The sequence below is a fragment of the Rhinolophus sinicus genome, chromosome 5 (genome assembly GCF_057876585.1).
Source record: "Rhinolophus sinicus isolate RSI-liver-muscle chromosome 5, RSI-T2T, whole genome shotgun sequence".
Classification (NCBI taxonomy): Eukaryota; Metazoa; Chordata; class Mammalia; order Chiroptera; family Rhinolophidae; genus Rhinolophus; species Rhinolophus sinicus.
The window spans coordinates 14,993,866-15,011,772 of NC_142505.1; positions in this window are offsets into that span (position 1 = coordinate 14,993,866).

Below are 17,907 nucleotides of genomic sequence, written 5' to 3' on the forward strand. Positions count from 1 at the left end.
GAAAGAGGAGTTGCTTAAATAAGCCTTAGATGGGAAGCTATTGTTCACTGTGGGAAGCTAGACTATGAGATATGGTATGGCTATCCTTCTTGACATTAGTTAGGGTTCTCCAGGGTAACCAAACCAATAGGAGACGTCTATAGCTATCTATCTATCTATCTATCTATCTATCTATCTATCTATCTATCTATCTATCTATCTATCATTTATCTATCTACCTACCTACCTATCATTTACCTCACACTGATATACCAGCATACATACATACATACATACATACATACATACAACCTTAGTAAAATCTTATTTATGGATAGGAAAACAAGGCTCCAGTTTGTTAATGGTAGAAGTGGAAAGGGAACTTGTTCTTTCTGCCCTTTCCTCCTCAATAACCTCCTTCTTCCCCCTCAACCCAGATTGTTCTCACTTCTGGCTTGAATATTCTATAATCTTAGTTCAAAGTTAAAGTAAATTCAACATGCTGCTATATTTCTGTTTATAGTAATATGGCAAAGAAGTTGCTTCTATTTTAGGAAGTCTAAATGAAGGCAAATACATACAAATAGGAACACAGAGTGATTTTACATCTATGGATACAGCCATCTTTTAAAGGCAAAAAAAGAGAAATCGTCAGTTACAGCACAGAAAATGTTCTTAAATTGTACATTACAACTTCTAGGAAGGAAAACAGAAATGTGATCTGTTTACTGGGTCTTAATTTCTATATAGCTTTAAACTGTTTTGGAAAAGTAAACTTTCAAAAGCCAATGGCAGGAAAGACATTTCTCTGCGTTCACTACCTAGGTTATATGGTTACACCTTTTGGAACAATCAGATGGTATTACAGTGGTGGGTGAGGTTTATTTGAATTGCTGAAAATTGTCATAAAGCTTTATTTTTAAAACACCCATTTTATTTCCTCTGAATATATATAACGTTGCATAGTAATCCTTGACAAAATGCTTATAGAAGACTAATTTTTTAAAAATTAAAATTTATTGGGGTGACATCAACAAAACTACATAGGTTTCAAGTGTACAATTCTGTAATACATCATCTATATGTTGCATTATATGTTCATCACCCAGAGTCAGTTCTCCTTCCGTCACCATATATTTGACCCCCTTTATCCTCGTCCACCACCCCCCTCCCATCTTACCCTCTGGTAACCACTAAACTGTTGTCTGTGTCTATGAAGTTTTTGTTTCTTTATTTGTTTGTATTGTTCCTTTGTTGCCTAGAAGATTCATTTTTAATGATTAATAATTATGTTATATGCATTGAACTTCTACTATGGCATATATTTTCGAGTACTTTGGGGGAGATTCCAAATTAATAAAAAAAGTTAGGTATTATTGTAAGTGTTCTCATGATATGAATTCATACTTTTCCTTCATTGGCTACATTAGTAATGAAATAGAGGAAATCAGCCTTTTTCTAAGCATCTGGAATATTTTGTAATTCTTCCAAAGGAGCAGGTAATTGACCCTTTTTAAGAGGAATTAAGGATATTTCAGAAATGTAAGAAGGAAAAAAGGAACAACACCTAAACTTTTGGAATTTTTGTCTTCACTACTGGACAAGCTCATGTGCATAATTGTAAGATGATAAAGCCATTCATAGTAGAGATGTATACAGCTGGGTTCCTTTAGGCCAGGGAGTGAGTTATGAGACACCTATTTTTTCCATTTCACCTGTTAGTTTTCATAATGATTGGTTAATTCTTAATGAAATTATGGGTTGATCGGATAGAGAAATGAGGATATGGGCAGTGGACAAAAATAACCCTTTAGCTGTGGTTAGTGAGGTCAGTGGTGGGGGGGTCAGTGAGGAGTCTTTACAACTTCAGAACAGGGTGATCCTCTGAGGGATCCATGTAAAACTAACTGGGTTTGTACTAGGTCAGGCAATTAAGTTCACGAACTCATCCTTGAAAAAGTGCTACATACCTCATTGCTGAATATCACCATGGTCAACTTCAAAGTACTCCCCTTGGGAAGCTATGCACTGATGCCAGTGCCTAGTCCACCCTGCAAAGCAATTTTGGAACTCTTTTTCTGGAATAGCCATCAGAGCTGTCATCGTATTATCCTTGATGTCCTGAATATCATCAAAAGGTCTTCCTTTCAATATTTCCTTTATCTTCGGGTAAAGAAAGAAGTCATTGGGGGCCAGAGCAGGTTGAGTAGGGAGGGTGTTCCAATACAGTGATTCTTTTACTGGCTAAAAACTCCCTCACAGACAGTGCCATGTGAGCTGGTGCATTGTTGTGATGCAAGAGCCATGAATTATTGGCGAAAAGTTCAGGTTGTTTTTGTCTATATTTTCCATGCAGCATTTTCAGCACTTCCAAATAGTAAACTTGGTTAACTATTTGTCCAGTTGGTTCAAATTCATAATGAATAATCCCTCTGATATCAAAATGCTTAGCAACATTGTTGCAACAAGTTCATGAACTTAATTGTCTGACGTCATACGTAGTGAGCTCTCCACAAACGTAAGATTAAATGTTGACTGATTTGCCACTATTAACAGATCGAAAGAGACACTAAGGAAGCAGAAGAGTATCTGTGAAGTCTAGAAAGGGGGTCATAAGCACAAGTGTTTGTCATAAGCTTTGTCACAAGCACCAGTGTTCTAGTCCTCTTGGCCACCATATTAGTCTTGGGGGACAGGAGCATCAGACATTTGGATCTGCCACAAACTCGTTTGCCTACTTTTTTGTGTGTACACAGCTTTATGATTATAATTTATACCGCCATGTGAATTTGCCTGTGTAGGAAGATGTGTCTATCTGTGAATATGAGCATTAATTTTTTTAGCAGTCACCATTTATGGAATGCCTACAATTGTGCCAGCAGTATGTCATGCATTTAATATACATTATCCTAATTTATCTCACATTAGCCTTGTGAGGTTGGTTTTTTGACTGTCCCCATTTCACAGATATGGACCTCAAGGTTCAGGGGAGTTAAATCACTGTCCAGAATCATACTTTTGTTAGGGGCAGGTCTAAAATTTGAAATCAGGTCTGTTAATATTCAAAGTTACTTTCTGAGCTCTTCACAGAGGAAGAGTACTTCTGGTACTCTTGGTAGTCTGGTTTTTCATTGTAAAGTAATTATCATAATTGTTTCTCAGATGCTAGAGAAGTTGATTGGTCTGAGTGAGTCCATGAGAGACTGATCAACTTGGGGCTAGGACAAAGCTGATTTCTGGATCTGAAAAGCTAAGACATTGGGTCTAGACAGGTGATCCCACCAAACTCTTCACCTGCTCCAGCCTCCATCTTTACCAGAAGAAATCCCAGCCTCACCCACTCCAGTTTTAACATCACATACCTTGAGAGGGGAGCTACAGCAGGCAAGGAAGAAAATCACCATGGGAGAGTGTCATGAGCAGGACGTGATTACCAAAAAAGCAGTCTTACGCATGTTTGTGTCTTTCCACAATGCCAGATTTTATTGGAATAAAGCCATGGATCTATTGCTACTGAATTGGTTCACCACAGACACTAACCAAAGCTCTGGCCAGAGGATAGCCTCCAACAGTTGAAGTAGAGAGGTTTCACACAAGAGGGTCACACATGCTTGCAAGCAATAGGGTTAGGCAAGGCGAACAAAGTCTTACGAAAAGAAGGATGGGAGAGGGAGAGTCCTGTGTTCAATGAGAGTCCCTATGGCACTGGGGTGTATAGCATGTGTCAGGCATCAGGCCAGGCTGTTGAGATGGTCAGGAGGCAGGGCTTCAAGTGCTTGGTCTGGGACAAGTGCAAATGTGGCTGTCAGCTGTCAGTGAAGGCCTGAGCAATACGCTGTCAGAGAGCTCTGATTTTATGCTCAAGACTAGGTGCGGTGCACACATCTGCAGCCCGATAAAGCTCATCTGCAGTCCGATGAAGCAGTCAAGATGGTCACACTGCACCCTGTGTCTGGAGTTATCTGGTTAGAGCGTTCACTGGGTATTCCTTTCACATGATGCTCGGGCATGACTGTCACTTTGTGACTGACGTAACTATCAGAGTCATAATTAATGCTCTATACAGAGAGTGTTTGTTTTGTAAGAAAAAATTTTTTTATTTATCCTCAAATTCACAAAAGCTTCAAGTTCATAGTGTAACTATTTACTTTTAGAGATTTTACAATCCATGCTGCAAAGCAGAATACTTTTATTTTAAAATGGATGATGCTAAAGCATGTCCTTGCATAAGTTTCTGATGTCTAGGCTCTCTGTATTTAATGTGTGTAAATATAAGTGGTTTATTTTGAGCAGTTAGAGCACTGTTCAAAGGTTCTGGATTGTCAGCCTTCAGGTTTCAAAGTGCCCTGTTGAGCTGCATGGGAATTTGAATGGCCTGTCTCCTGCCTGGAGCACACTGCCTCTGTTCTGAGAGCTAGACTGCCTTGCAATTTTCCAAGCATTGTGCTGTTGTTGGTGAATGATCAGCTCAGCCAATTGTTTGGTCTGAGGCAAAATTATTTTTCTTTTCACTGAGCAGTATTTGGCACACAGAGGGCACCCAATAAACACTGGTTTAAAGAATGAAAGACCAGAAGTCTCAGGAGAACAGAGCAAGTGGAGGAGAGGAAATAATATAAGAAATGAAAATAAAACATTTACCTGGCTGTAGAAAGGCACAGGTTTTCCGACTGTAATTTCCTACCTGGTGCTAAGGAATATAAATTTCATCTAGTCAGAGTCTCGTGAAATTTTATACCTTTAAGTGAAAAGAGAAAATCCTAAAACCTCTGAGAGGAAAAAAAATTACTAAGGAATTAAAAAATTAGACTGACATCAAGCTTTGCACTAAGAACACAAAGTGCTAAAAAAATTGCTGTAGAGGTCGTTATTGGGACACATAGTGAAATTTAAATAACTGATGGTTAGATAATAGAATTATGTCAATGTTTAATTTCCTGATCTTGATAATAGTACAGTGATTATGTAAATTTTTTCAGGAAATCCACACTGAAATATTTAGGGATGAACAAGCATCTTACCTATAATTTATTCTCAAATGGATAAAAAAAAATAAAAATAAACAAATGCAGCAAAATATTAACTGGTGAATATATGTAAAAGATGTATAGATGTTTTCTGTATTAACATTGCAAATTTTTGTAAATTTAAAATATCAAAATTAAAAGTTAAAAATTCTGATTTTTAACTTTCTGAAAGAATGTATTTTGAATTCAAAATGCTATTATCAGAAACTAATATCAATTAGTTGTGAGGGAAGATTAAGACATTGTCCAAAAACAAATCATAACATTTGCCATCCTCTATGAAATACTTAGTGATATTAGGTCAATGAAATGAAAATGATATCTAAGACAGAGACTTGAAAACTATACAGCACTAGTGAAAGAAATCAAAGATGATATAAGTAAATGGAGAAACTTACCATGTTCATGGATTGGCAGAGTCAACATAGTAAACATGTAAATTCTCTTGAAACTGATATACGGTTTTAATGAAATTCTTATCAAAATATCAGAAAAAATTTTTTTTTATAGATATAGACAAGCTTATTCTAAAATTTATATTGGTATGAACTAGAATGGCTGAAACAATTTTGAAAAAGCAGAATAGAGTGGTAAAAACCAGTCTACCCAATTCCATGACTTACTCAATAGCTACATTAGTCAATACAGTGGAGTGTTGACCAAGGGATAAACAGATCAATGGAGAGAATAGAGAACTCAGTACTAGAACCACACAAATGTGTCCAACTACTTATAACAAAAGTAATTCAATGGAGCAAAGATAGTATTTCCAACAAACAATGCTGGAACATTTGTATAGGCAAAAAAAAAAAAAATTAATCTCGACTTAAGTCTTACATCTTATATAAACATTAACTGAAAATGGAACATGCAAAATGTAAATTTATAAAACTTTTAGAAAAGTATAAAGACAATCTTTGGGATCTAAGGCTGGGCAAAGAGTTCTTAGGGTTGACATCAAAAGCATGATGCAGAAAAGGAAAAACTGATAAATTGGACACTATCAAAATTAAAAGCTTTACCGGTAAAGGACTATGTTAAGAGAATGAAAAGACAAGGTACAAGCTAGGAGAAAATACTTGCAAATCGCATATGCAGTAAAGGATTAGTATCCAAAATATATAAAGAATTCTCAAAAACTCAGCAGTAAAAAAGCAAACAATTCAATTAGAATATGGGCAAAAGACTTGAAGAGGTATTTCATTGAAGAGGATATACAGATGGCAAATAAACACATGATGAGATGTTCAACATCATTAGCTATTAGGGAAGTGACGATAAAAACCACAATGAAATATCACTAGATACCTATCAGGATGGTTAAAATAAAAATAGAGAGTACACCAAATGATGACAAGGATACAGAGAAACTCTGTCACTCATATGTTGTGAATGGGAATGTAAATGGTACAGCCACTCTGGGAAACAATTAGACAGTTTCTTAAAAAACTAAAAATGCAACTACCATATGACCCATCAATTACATTCCATGGTTTCATCCTAGAGAAATAAAAACATGGTCACAGAAAAGTCTGTACAAGAATGTTTATAGATGTGTTATTCATGATAGACAAAAGCGGGAAACAATTCACACATCTTTCAATGGATGAATTGTAAACAAACTGCAGTACACCCATACCACAGAACACTACTCAAAAATGAAAAGGGACAAATTATTGACATTTACACACATAATAACTGGAATGGATCTCCAGTGGATTATGCTCATTGAAAAAAACTAGTCCCTAAAGGTTACATACTCTATGATTCCATTTATATAACATTATCTAGATGGTGAATTATGGAAATGGACAACAGATTAGTGGTTGCTAGGAGTTAAGGCAGCCATGCGGAGCTGGAGGGAAGTGAGTGTGGGATCTTTGTACGATAGAAATGTTTTCTGTCTTGACTCTTGTCTATGTCAACATTCTGGTTGTGATATTGTACTATGATTTTGTGAGCTGTTACTACTGGGGAAAACTGGATAAAAAGTACATGGGACTCTCTGCATTATTCCTCACAACTGCATGTGAGTCCATAGTTATCTCAAAATAAAAAGTTTAATTAAAAAAGATCCTCAAAAAAGTAATATTGGAAATTTTAGCTAGGCTAATCTAAGTTGGAAAAACAGACTCAAGGTAATGGCTCAAAGACAGCAGAAGTTAATGTCTCATTCATGTAACAGTCCCAGTGGGTTCTTACCCACAGCATAATTTGGAAATGTAGTTCCATCTGTTTTTGATCACCATCCACCGTGGGCTTGTTAATGATTGAGAGTGGGTCACCATATCCAGGGTAATTCTAGTGGGAGGAGAAAGGATGCATGGAGGTGGCCCACCATTTCTCAAAAGCCTTGACCTGGAAGTGGCTCACATTTTTGCTAATATTCTGTAGCAAATATGGCCACATCTAGGTCTGCAGAGGACTGGGCAATGTCGTTTTTGTGGAGAGAGCCGCTTCTGAGATGCAATGATGGATGGGATGAATATATTTTACTGGAAAGGTTTCTGCCCCAAATCTGAAAAAATCCAAGCAATTTGTAAGAATACAAAAGAAGAAAATGAATGTCCTGGCATTATGGTTCTGTTCTTCCTACCCCCAGAGGTCATCACTGCCAGTGGTTTCTAATATTTCTTTCCAGATTTTTTCTAGGGATATGTAATCATAGGTAAATAGACCTCCACAGAGAGACTGACCAAAATGAGTGCATGTTCAATACAGCATCAGCTTTCTCTTTTTACTTACTAATATTTCTTTCCATTGTTCTCTTTGTTTCTGTTTCTCCTCCCAGCGCTTTACACACACACACAGACACACACACACACACACACGGTTTTGATTTCTTTAAACATGCATTATATTTCATAGTAGAGATATGCTATATTGTTTATTTATACTGCTATAGAACCATTCCTTTTTGCCCTATAGATGGACTGTTTCCAATTTTATGCTATATATAGTAATACTTAAACAACTTTGGGGCAAAAGCTGTTTCTCCATTTAGTATATTTCCATTTATCAGACCCAGAAATAGAGTTCCTAGGTCTAAGATCACTGGGTTCAAGGCCGTCAGTTTCATTTTTTCACTCTTGCCTCTTTTTAAGACGTCTTCATAAATTTCGCGTCAGCTAAGATTTCCTCTGCAATGGTTTACCGAACATATTGAGGCCAAAAGTCAAGTTTTATTCCTGTATCTGGTTTGAATTTCATTGTTTATTTCTTGGTGTTTGTGACTGTCATATTGGTATGTATGTGGAAAAATAGACACAAGACCCAGTCTCATTCTTGGAAAATTACAGGTTCCCATTCCCAGAGGCACATGGGATGGAGGGGTAGATTTTTCAGTAAAAGGCGGATCTCTGGATTTGTTATCCCTGATTCTGTTCTCAGGATTTGTTGAGGTCATTCATACATCCAGTTCATATTTGTTGACTTAGCAAATTTTTTTTTTTATCCCCTTCACCTTTTCCCCCTTTTAAAAAAATTTCAATTACAAGTTGACATTCAATATTATTTTATATTAAGTTCAGGTATAGAGCATAATGGTTAGACATTTATATAATTTAAGAAGTGATCCCCCTGACTAGTCTAGGCTTACTGGGTAGAGTAGTCTTCGTTGTAGGTCCTTGCTTTTCATAACATGGAATATTTTGTGCCAATCCCTTCTGGCCTGCAAAGCTTTTGTTGAGAAATCAGCTGACAGTCTTATGGGAGATCCTTTATAAGTTACTAGTTGCCTTTCTCTTGCTACTTTCAGGATTCTCTTTGTCTTTAACCTTTGCCATTTTAATTATAATATGTCTTGGTGTGGGCCTGTTTGAGTTCATCTTGTTTGGGACTCTTTGCATTTCCTGGACTTGTATGTCTATTTCCTTTGCCACATTAAAAAAGTTTTCAGTCATTATTTCTTCAAATAGGTTCCCAATTCCTTGTTTTCTCTCTTCTCCTTCTGGTACCCCTATGATGTGAATGCTGTTACACTATTGTCCCAGAGGTCTCTTGAACTCTCCTCATATTTTTGGATTCTTTTTTCTTTTGTCTGTTCTGATTGTGTGCTTTCTGCTACCTTGTCTTCCAAATCACTGATTCAGTCCTCTGCTTCATCTAGTCTGTTGGTGATTCCTTGTATTGCATTCTTTATTTCATTTATTGTATTCTTCACTTCTTACTGGTTCTTTTTTATGGTTTTGAGGTCCTTTTTTTATGCTTGCTATCTCTTTGTTGAAGTTCTCATTAAGTTCCTTGAGCATCTTTATAATCATTGCTTTGAGCTCTGTATCTGGTAGGTTGTGTGCTTCCATTTTGTTTAGTTCTTTTTCTGTAGTTTTCTCCTGTTCTTATATTTGGGACTCATTTTTTTTCTTTCTGTTTTCTCATTTTGACTGCCTCTATTTGTTTGTTTCTATGTATTAGTTAGACTGCTTTGTCTCCCAGACTTGGCTAGGTGGCCTTATGTAGTGGGTGCCCTGTGGGGCCCTGGCACAGTCTCCCTGCTCGCTTGCTCTGGGTGTTTCAGGAGTGTCCCTTATTGTAAGTTATAGACAAGGCTTGATTCCTATTGGCATGTCAGTGGGTGGGATTGATCGTCAGGCTGATTGGCTGTGGGGTTTGACCACATCCACAGCTTATGAACTGCTGTGTGTGGGAGTTCACCACACGGAGCAGGATTTGCCTCAGAAGGCTCTGGTGTCTATTGAGACCACTCTTTGGGTGTGCCACTTGTAGGGCTAATTGGGTGGTGCTCTGCTGTGGTCTGAAGCCAACCTCCAAATATGTTGGTTCTGGGGCCTCCTGGGAGGGGCTGTAATACAGGTCCAGGTCACCTGCTGCCTGTTACTGGCTGGGGGATAACCTGGTAGGAGCTACAAAGTGATCTGCAGCTGTTTGTTGCTTGTTCTAAACCTGGAGGCATGTGGGAGAGGCCATGTTTCGAACTGAAGACATCTGCCACTAGTACTGAGCTTGGGGTAGCTCCACAAAAAGCCCAGACACCCCACAGCCTCCTCTTTTAAGGTTCAGCTGCTCATAAAGCCTCATGCAGTATGCAAGTTGGGTGAGGCAGGGTCTCAGGGAGTCACTAGAGTGGGAAGAGTTGTGGTCACCAGGTTAATGTAAATTCTGGTTTGGTGCCAGTGATGAGCTTGGAGTGACTCAGCAAAAGTCTCAGAGCACAACAAGGTTAGTTGCTGCCCACCTGAGGCTTGCCAGACTCCGATAGTTTTCCAATAAAGAGTGCAATGTGGGCAGGGCTTGCTGCTTCTGGAGAAAGGAGAAAGTGCCTTCAGCACTGTGGGAGTTGGCTGGGGCAAGGTCCCAGCTGAGCTCACCAGACAAATTGAGATTCAGATTTGGCCTGTGGAGGAGGGCTCAACACAGGAAAGATGGCACCTGCCTAGCAGCTTCATGGAAGGAGGACCCCACACAGGGAAAATGATGACTATCTTCCAGCCCTTGTCCTGAAGCCACACACCTCAGTCTGTTCCCTGTATACCTCCAATACTCCTGAATCACCATCCCTCCAACAGAGCCCAAGGTGAGTGCCTACGAGCGAGTGAGTCTGTGCACAGGCCATTTAAGGGGATGTCTGAGTTTCCTGCAGCCTTCTGTTCTACCTGGATAGTCGGGATGCCCATTGTTTTTCACAGCCAGATGGGCTCTTCTTCCTGGCACCAGTACTCCAGGCTGAAGAGCTTGGTGTCGGGCTGGGGTCCTTTGCTCCTCCAGGGTGTGGGGGACCTCTGTGGCAGAGATATACCTCCTGATTCTCAACAGTCACATGGAGGTTTAGGGTCCATTTCACACCTCTGCTTCTCCTACCAGTCTTGATGTGGCTTCTTCTTTATATTTTTAGTCATAGGACTTCTGTTCAGCTAGACTTCAGATGGTTCTTCAGGTTGATTGTTCTATAATTTAGTTGTAATTTTAATATATTCACAGAAGGACACAGGCACAATGTTTACCTACTCTGCCATCTTGGATCTCTCTGTTGCCTTAGCAAATTTTCGCAGAACTTAGCCGTTCCTGTCTGGGTGACTACTTCTCTTGAGTTCACAGGTCCAGACACTACACCAAGTTTCTGGCTCTGCCCAGCTTCAGATGCTTGGTTTGGAATTAGTAAGATCTCCTCTCTAAGTTCTATACCTATCATTAGCTTCATATTAAAACTTTTTATTGCCCAGTCAATCCCACCAACAATCCTGATGCTGTCCTTCTGGTTCCTCTCTTGTGGGAAGTCTGTATACATTTTTCTCCCTTGTCTCTATGGTTTATGACCTGGCTGTTTCTCTCTTTATAAAAGCATCTGGATTTTTTTTTTCCCCCCTGTGGGAGTTTACTTCTGTCTTAAAAGATTTCACAAGGTTCTGCTCTACTCCTCCGATACCTTTTCTTGGCTGATTTTCTTAGTTTCCCCTCTTGCCTTCCCTGTCTTGTCTCTTTCCCATCTGGTCTCTGTCCTCCTGTGTACTTTATGCTTGGTTGCCTGTATTTTACCATTAGATGGTAGTAGGATAGGTTTTCTGGCAGCCCCCAGAGGGAGATGGAAGAGGTCTGGTTAGCAAAAGGGGCTGATGAAGCACTGTTGGGCAGGCAGTCTAGAGAGATGAGCATACAGTCTGGAGCCAGTAGTATGGTCACACTTGTGTGTGTGTGTGTGTGTGTGTGTGTGTGTGTGTGCATACATGTGTAGTAGACAACAGAAAACTAGTAAAAGAAACAGAAAAGAAAATCTTAGATAGTTAAAGGAAAGAAATCATGAAAAATATCAGGGGCTTTAAAGAGGTCCAGAAGAAGAAGCAAGGAGGAAAGTTTCCTGAAGATATTTAAAAAGTGTCGAGAACACTCTCTTTTCTTACAAAAATAAGCGGTGAAGGCAGAAGCCAAACTATATTTAATTAAGGAAAAAATGGGTAAAGAGTTGAAACTCAGGCTCTGGAATCAAATTGTCTGTGTTCAAATCCCAGCATCACCATATACTCGCTAAGTGACAAAGGGCCATCTCCTTGTTTCTCAAGTTTTTTTACCTGTGAAATAGGGATAATAATAGTGCCTATCTTCTAGGGCTTTTATGCGGATTAAAAGAAACAATACATGTATTTCACTCGGTGGTCTATCAGAAAAGAAGAACTACTCTAAGTAATATAGAAAACCAAATTTATTATAAGGATTAGTCCCTGCAATTGTAGAAACTGGGGGAGAAATTAATGCTGGATGTTGTCTCTTCATGTACCATTGAGTCTAAAGCAACATTATGTTAACCAAGTCAGCAGTTAGATAAGAAAGCTGGGTGTGGTTGAGAGCAGAGACAAACTGGAACCCATGAGGATGAACTGACACACACATCTGTCTTGCTCCACCTTCAAACTCAGTGCTGTGGCTGATATGCAGGAGAAACTGGTGCCCTTCACCAAGATGCTGTACCTGCTCATGGAGTATCTGTAGGTGGAGACAGATCAGGAGATGGAGGAATTGATAGTGACCATGTGAGCCAGCTGCCACAGTGCCTGGTGCCTCATACTGACCTTCAGAGCATAGTGCCTTGTGTCTCATACTGACCTTCCAGATTTCAAGTCTCATTCAAAATTTCTCTTGTGACCTGCACTGACATGGAGCCATTCGGGGAAGGGAATTCTGGGAGATGTAGTTCCAGTTTAGCTATGTTGTCACAGTGCAAAGCCTGCAAAGCCACCATACCAGGTTAAAGACTGGGTGTATGGTAAATGATAACAATAAATGTTAACTAATGGTATGCTTTAATTAAGGGTCTACTGGAAGTGTATGTTTGAGGTACAGGGAATTACTATGTGAGGTAGAAATCCTTCTGCTTCTTCCTGTAATAGTTACTGACACTGTCTCAACCTGGCAGGTTGGTCCTTCACCCTCTCGCAGCTGCTGATAAGAGCACTTCCCCCCTCCTAATGCATAAAGGCCTCCCTTCTTAACTCTTTTAGAGTAATATTTTCCTCCTGAGGAGAGGCTTATTGCAACTACAGGATCTTTGCTCAAAATGGGAAGTTGGTGTTTTCTATGACAAGTGCCATAACTGCTCACCTTTGGAGTTCTGGCTTATCTGCTTGTGCTGACATCACTGACTCAGACTCTTTACCCGATTAGGGCAACCCTCTCCCTTAACACCTGCCCCACCATGTCCCATAACCTTCCCAGCCGTGTTAGGAGAAGAGTAGGCTGGTTGTTTTCAAGAAACCACAACCATACTCTGGAGATCCCTGCTGACACTCCATGCATTCCCAGGAAACACTGGTCTTCATGTATAAACTAAATATGTACATAAGGAGTGAAGAATCTGTAACAAGCCCTCTGATTTATCCCTTCCATGCTTCGGTTTATTTGTATGGAAGATAAGGTTGTCAGCCACCTTCCTCAAAAGGGTATTCTGAGGTTTCACATTGGTGACTTGACATTTATTAACCAGGGTCATATGAAAGCCTTGATTTAATCTCCGGAAAAATGCTTTGAGTGTTTCAGACATAAGGACCATATAAGCATAAAGAATTTTTCCCATAGCTCTTAAAGGAGGTGGCGGTCAGTCAACACGGGTGTGGGCCAATCCTTGATGTGTTCTGTTTACAGTTGTGCTCAGACAATTTAAGTGAAGAATCAGAGGAGATCAGTATATACTATTCTGGTTTATTAACAATTAACTATTCACATACTGAACAATATTTGCCATATGATAGCATAGACTCCTTTTAATCAACAGCTTACAATAGGGCAACAACCTCTTAGTAGGATAATACCATTTTTGGGGTACAAGAGTAAAAATTTTACGGCTTTCTATGTGCCAGTCACTACATTATACCATTTCATATAAATATCTCCTTTAATTATCTCACAAATTCTTCCAGTAGATATTAGTATCTCCAAGGCTCAGTAATTTGTTGAAGGCCACAGGCTAGTAAGGAACTAAATCAGGATTTCCAACCTTGGTTGTTTATATTAAAAAAAAAAAATCCATGCTCTTTTTACTATATTATAAAACACTCATAGTTGCCTTCTAGGTCGACAGCTAGATTGTTAAGCCTTTACTATTTATGTTCTTTTTGTGATGAAGTGGTAATATAAGTTAAGATAAAACAATCTTTTAAGGACAGTAGTTATTATATTTTAGAGTGCACAATTATATTAGTAGTATACCTAGATTTATAAAAGAGCAAATAATGCTGTCATTTTTTTTGTGCCTTTGTGAAACAGATTATACTCCTTGGAAGGATTGTGTAAGTGGGACCAATAACAGCTGAATTCTTGTGAAGAGAAGGCCAAATACATCCAGTTCTGAAGGAAGCTCCAGGGAACTGAAGAATCCAAATGTTAAAGAGAAACCAGAAGTATCATTAAAAAAAAAGCCTACTCGTGCAGTAAAATCATGGTGTTCCAGACCATTCCATTTCTGCTGTTCGGTTGGGGGTGTAATTTCTATTTCTCCAAGAGTCAACCATCATCAAGAATCCCTCATGGCTCATTGTCTGTGACATGATGGAAAGGTGACTTTCCAAAAGTAGTCTATTTGCTGTAATTATGGAAATCTCAAATCAGAAACCCAATAAAAATCATTTTGTGTTCGGCATGAAAGGAAGATGTTAATAAACAAATGAACATGCATTTCACCCCATCAGTAGTCAGCTGAACAGCTGAAATAGTGAAACTTTCAGAAGTAGGTGTTAAAAAGATGACATGAATCCAGGGAAGAGACATTCTCAGCTCGGCCATGTTGCACAATTGAGAGTGTTTGAAGAAATGTCCTGAGATGCTGACGGTGGAGCTGTGTCTTTTAGGGAAGGAACCAGTGCAAGAGCCTGGAGGGAGAAAGAGAAAGAGGCTTGTTGCTGCTCAAATGTATAGTTTTAGATGGAGGCTTTCCATGGTGACCAAAGGTGGTATTGTTATTATTTATAATTTTAATGGTTATCTAAATCCTTCTACAGAGAATGGGTCTTGTAAGAAGGAAGACCTCTTGCCCTGTGGAGCATTTTGGTGCATTTGGACGTGCAAAGTGAGTGAAGAAGCTGGAGAGAAATACTTTTCTCCCTTAAAAGAATGAGGCAAGTTTAGAGCTCCTGGGGGTAAGGTGGGAGGGAGAAGAGAGGGGCAGGGAAGAAGGGGGGTGGCAGTGCGTTGGTGGGAAGTCATATGCTAGGATTCCTCCTGGACTTTTTTCTGACATCATCAGGGCAAGTCTACTAAACTCAGCACATGATTTATGGGAGCGGATTTCTCATAAACAATGGTGAGAAGGCCGACTTTCGCATCCAGCCTGAGATAGTGCAGAAACAGAAACGGCTTGCAGGGGAATAAGAAGAGGGAGACAAAGGAGGGCCAGGAGAACATAAGTCTTTGGGAATTTCTAGAGATTTGATGGAGGCTTAATTAATTAATTAGAGATTGGAGTTTATAAACAGATAACATGATTAAAACATAATAACCAGGACTGGCTACATCATTTTATTTTTTTTTAATTTATTTTTTCAGCTTTACTGAGATACAAATGACAAATAAAATTATAAGATATTTCAAGTGTACATTGTGATGATTTGATATTCGTATACATTGTGAAAGGATTCTGCCCATCTAGTTAATGCACATATACATCATCTCACATATTTATCTGTTTTTTCATTTTCTTTTGGTGAGAACATTTAAGTTATATTCGCTTAGCATATTTCAATTACATGATAGTGTTATCAACTATAGTCACCACATTATATATTAGATCCTCAGATCTTATTTATCTTATAGCTGAAGGTTTGTATACTTATACCAACCTCTCCCTATTTTCCTCATCCCCCTAGCCCCTGGCAATAATTTTTCTACTAAGTGTTTGATTTTTAAAAATATTCCACATATAAGAGATACCATGCAGTATTTGTCTTTCTCTGTTTGACTTATTTCACTTAGCATAATGCCTTCAAGCTCCATCCATGTTGTCGCAAATGGCAGGATTTTCTTCTTTCTTATTGCTGAATAGTATTCCATTGTATGTATGTGTGTAAAAAACTTCTTTATCCATTCATTTGTTGACGGATCCTTAACTTGTTTCCGTATCTCAGCTATTTTGAATAATACTTCAACGAACATGGGAGCGCACATATCTCTTTGATACCCTGTTTTCATTTTCTTTGGACATATACCCAGAAGTAGAATTGCTGGATCACATGGTAGTTCTATTTTTAGTTTTTTGAGGAACCTTCATACTGTTTACAATAGTGGCTTCACTAATTTACATGGAGGCTTTAGACTTTTTTAGGCCATGGACTAGACACTCCTAAGTAACCCTCTGTAGATTTCAAGGGTTAAAAAACAAACCTAGATGGCACCTCTGTTTGGGAGAAGAATTCAGTTTAATTCCCAAGCCAGTTATTGAACATTCACTGTTAGCAGAGAACTGTGCTGAGTACACATGGGAAATAGAGAGATTCAGCTGAACATTCCACAAATGTGTGTTGCTGAAACTATGAAAAAGATCAGTCCCTCCCTTTAAGTTGCTTATAATCAAGTAAGAGAGAAGGACAAGCAAGCACCTAGTTTACAAAGCAGAATGAGGTAGAAAGTCCTGGCAGGGCTTAGACAGCCAGAGAATAGTCGGTTACAGTGAGAAGTAGGTTCAGAGAGATTATTCTCACCTCGTGCATGATGTACACTTATAGAGATGTTTGTTGAGTACTAACTACATACCATAACTTATGCTAAGATCTTTCTATTTAATTCTCTAAACAACTCAGTGAAATGGGCATTATTTGGTATTTATTTTATGGCTGGGGCAATGGGCTGTAAGTTCACACCGGGGGGTGAGTGGTGGAACCCAGCTAGCCTCAATGCAGAGCTCACACCTGTCACTACACTGCAGGGGGGTAGGGACAATTTGTGGGGACATCTGTGCAAAAGGCTCACAGTCCCTCCTTCTTGATGCTAAGGCAAGTCTTATAGTTAATCTAAGTCACAGACTTATCCAATGCAATTCACTTTTAACATCATTCATAGCTTGAGACTTAAAAGTCATAAAATGCAAGCAATTCCCATTCTTTTCCCCCAACCCCACCTGACCTGAGCTGTCTCTAAAAACAATAAAGATGCAGAGGGGTAGACGCACAAAGGGGCCTTGTGGAGGTAGCCCTGTCATCAAATGCCCTTTAAGCTGTTTTTTCTGGAGGTGGTGATGATGGATCTGTAACATCACACCCTCACCTTGTGACTGGGACAGGAGCTGCATTCCCTGCCAAGGAACAGGACAAAACCATATCTCTAGTCCAGGTCTTGACCTTGATCGCTATCTTGGTGGGCTTTGCTGATTGATTTAACCTGCTATAGGCAGAGGCCATGGTCATCTGTTGCCATGACCTGGCTATGCTAAGAGGTGGGAGAGTGTGCTGGTTATGACAGATGGGGCCGGGGATTTTTCTGATGATGCCAATACTCCGGGGTACTCTGCACTTATCACAAAAGGTAGTGATTTCTTTCTCCATGGCAATCCAGCGTGGCATTCTGGCCTCGAGGAGTTTAGAGGCTACTCACTGAAATAAATTTAAAACATTACCTCCAGTTAAACATGAAATGTAGATGTCAGTTGAGTGGTTCTGGTCAGGGCTATGTAGTTTTAGAGCCGCTGAGCTTGGTCTGGGGCCACCAGAGGAGACCTCCCCTGCAGGGGCTGGGCTGGCTTCTGTAGACCTGGGGAGCCAGTGAGGGAGCAAAGCAATGCTGTAGGAAGACGATTCTGGCTTTGAGGTGTGTGCCAAAGAACCGCCTCCAAAAAAGGCTTTGCAATGGTGGAGGAGCTGTGAGCACACGGTGCCAGGATAATACTGCCAAGCAGGCTGGCAGACCTCGCTGTGCTGCCACGGGCCCCTTCTTGTTGCCCTATATGGCTGTAGACTCTGCCCCTCAGACA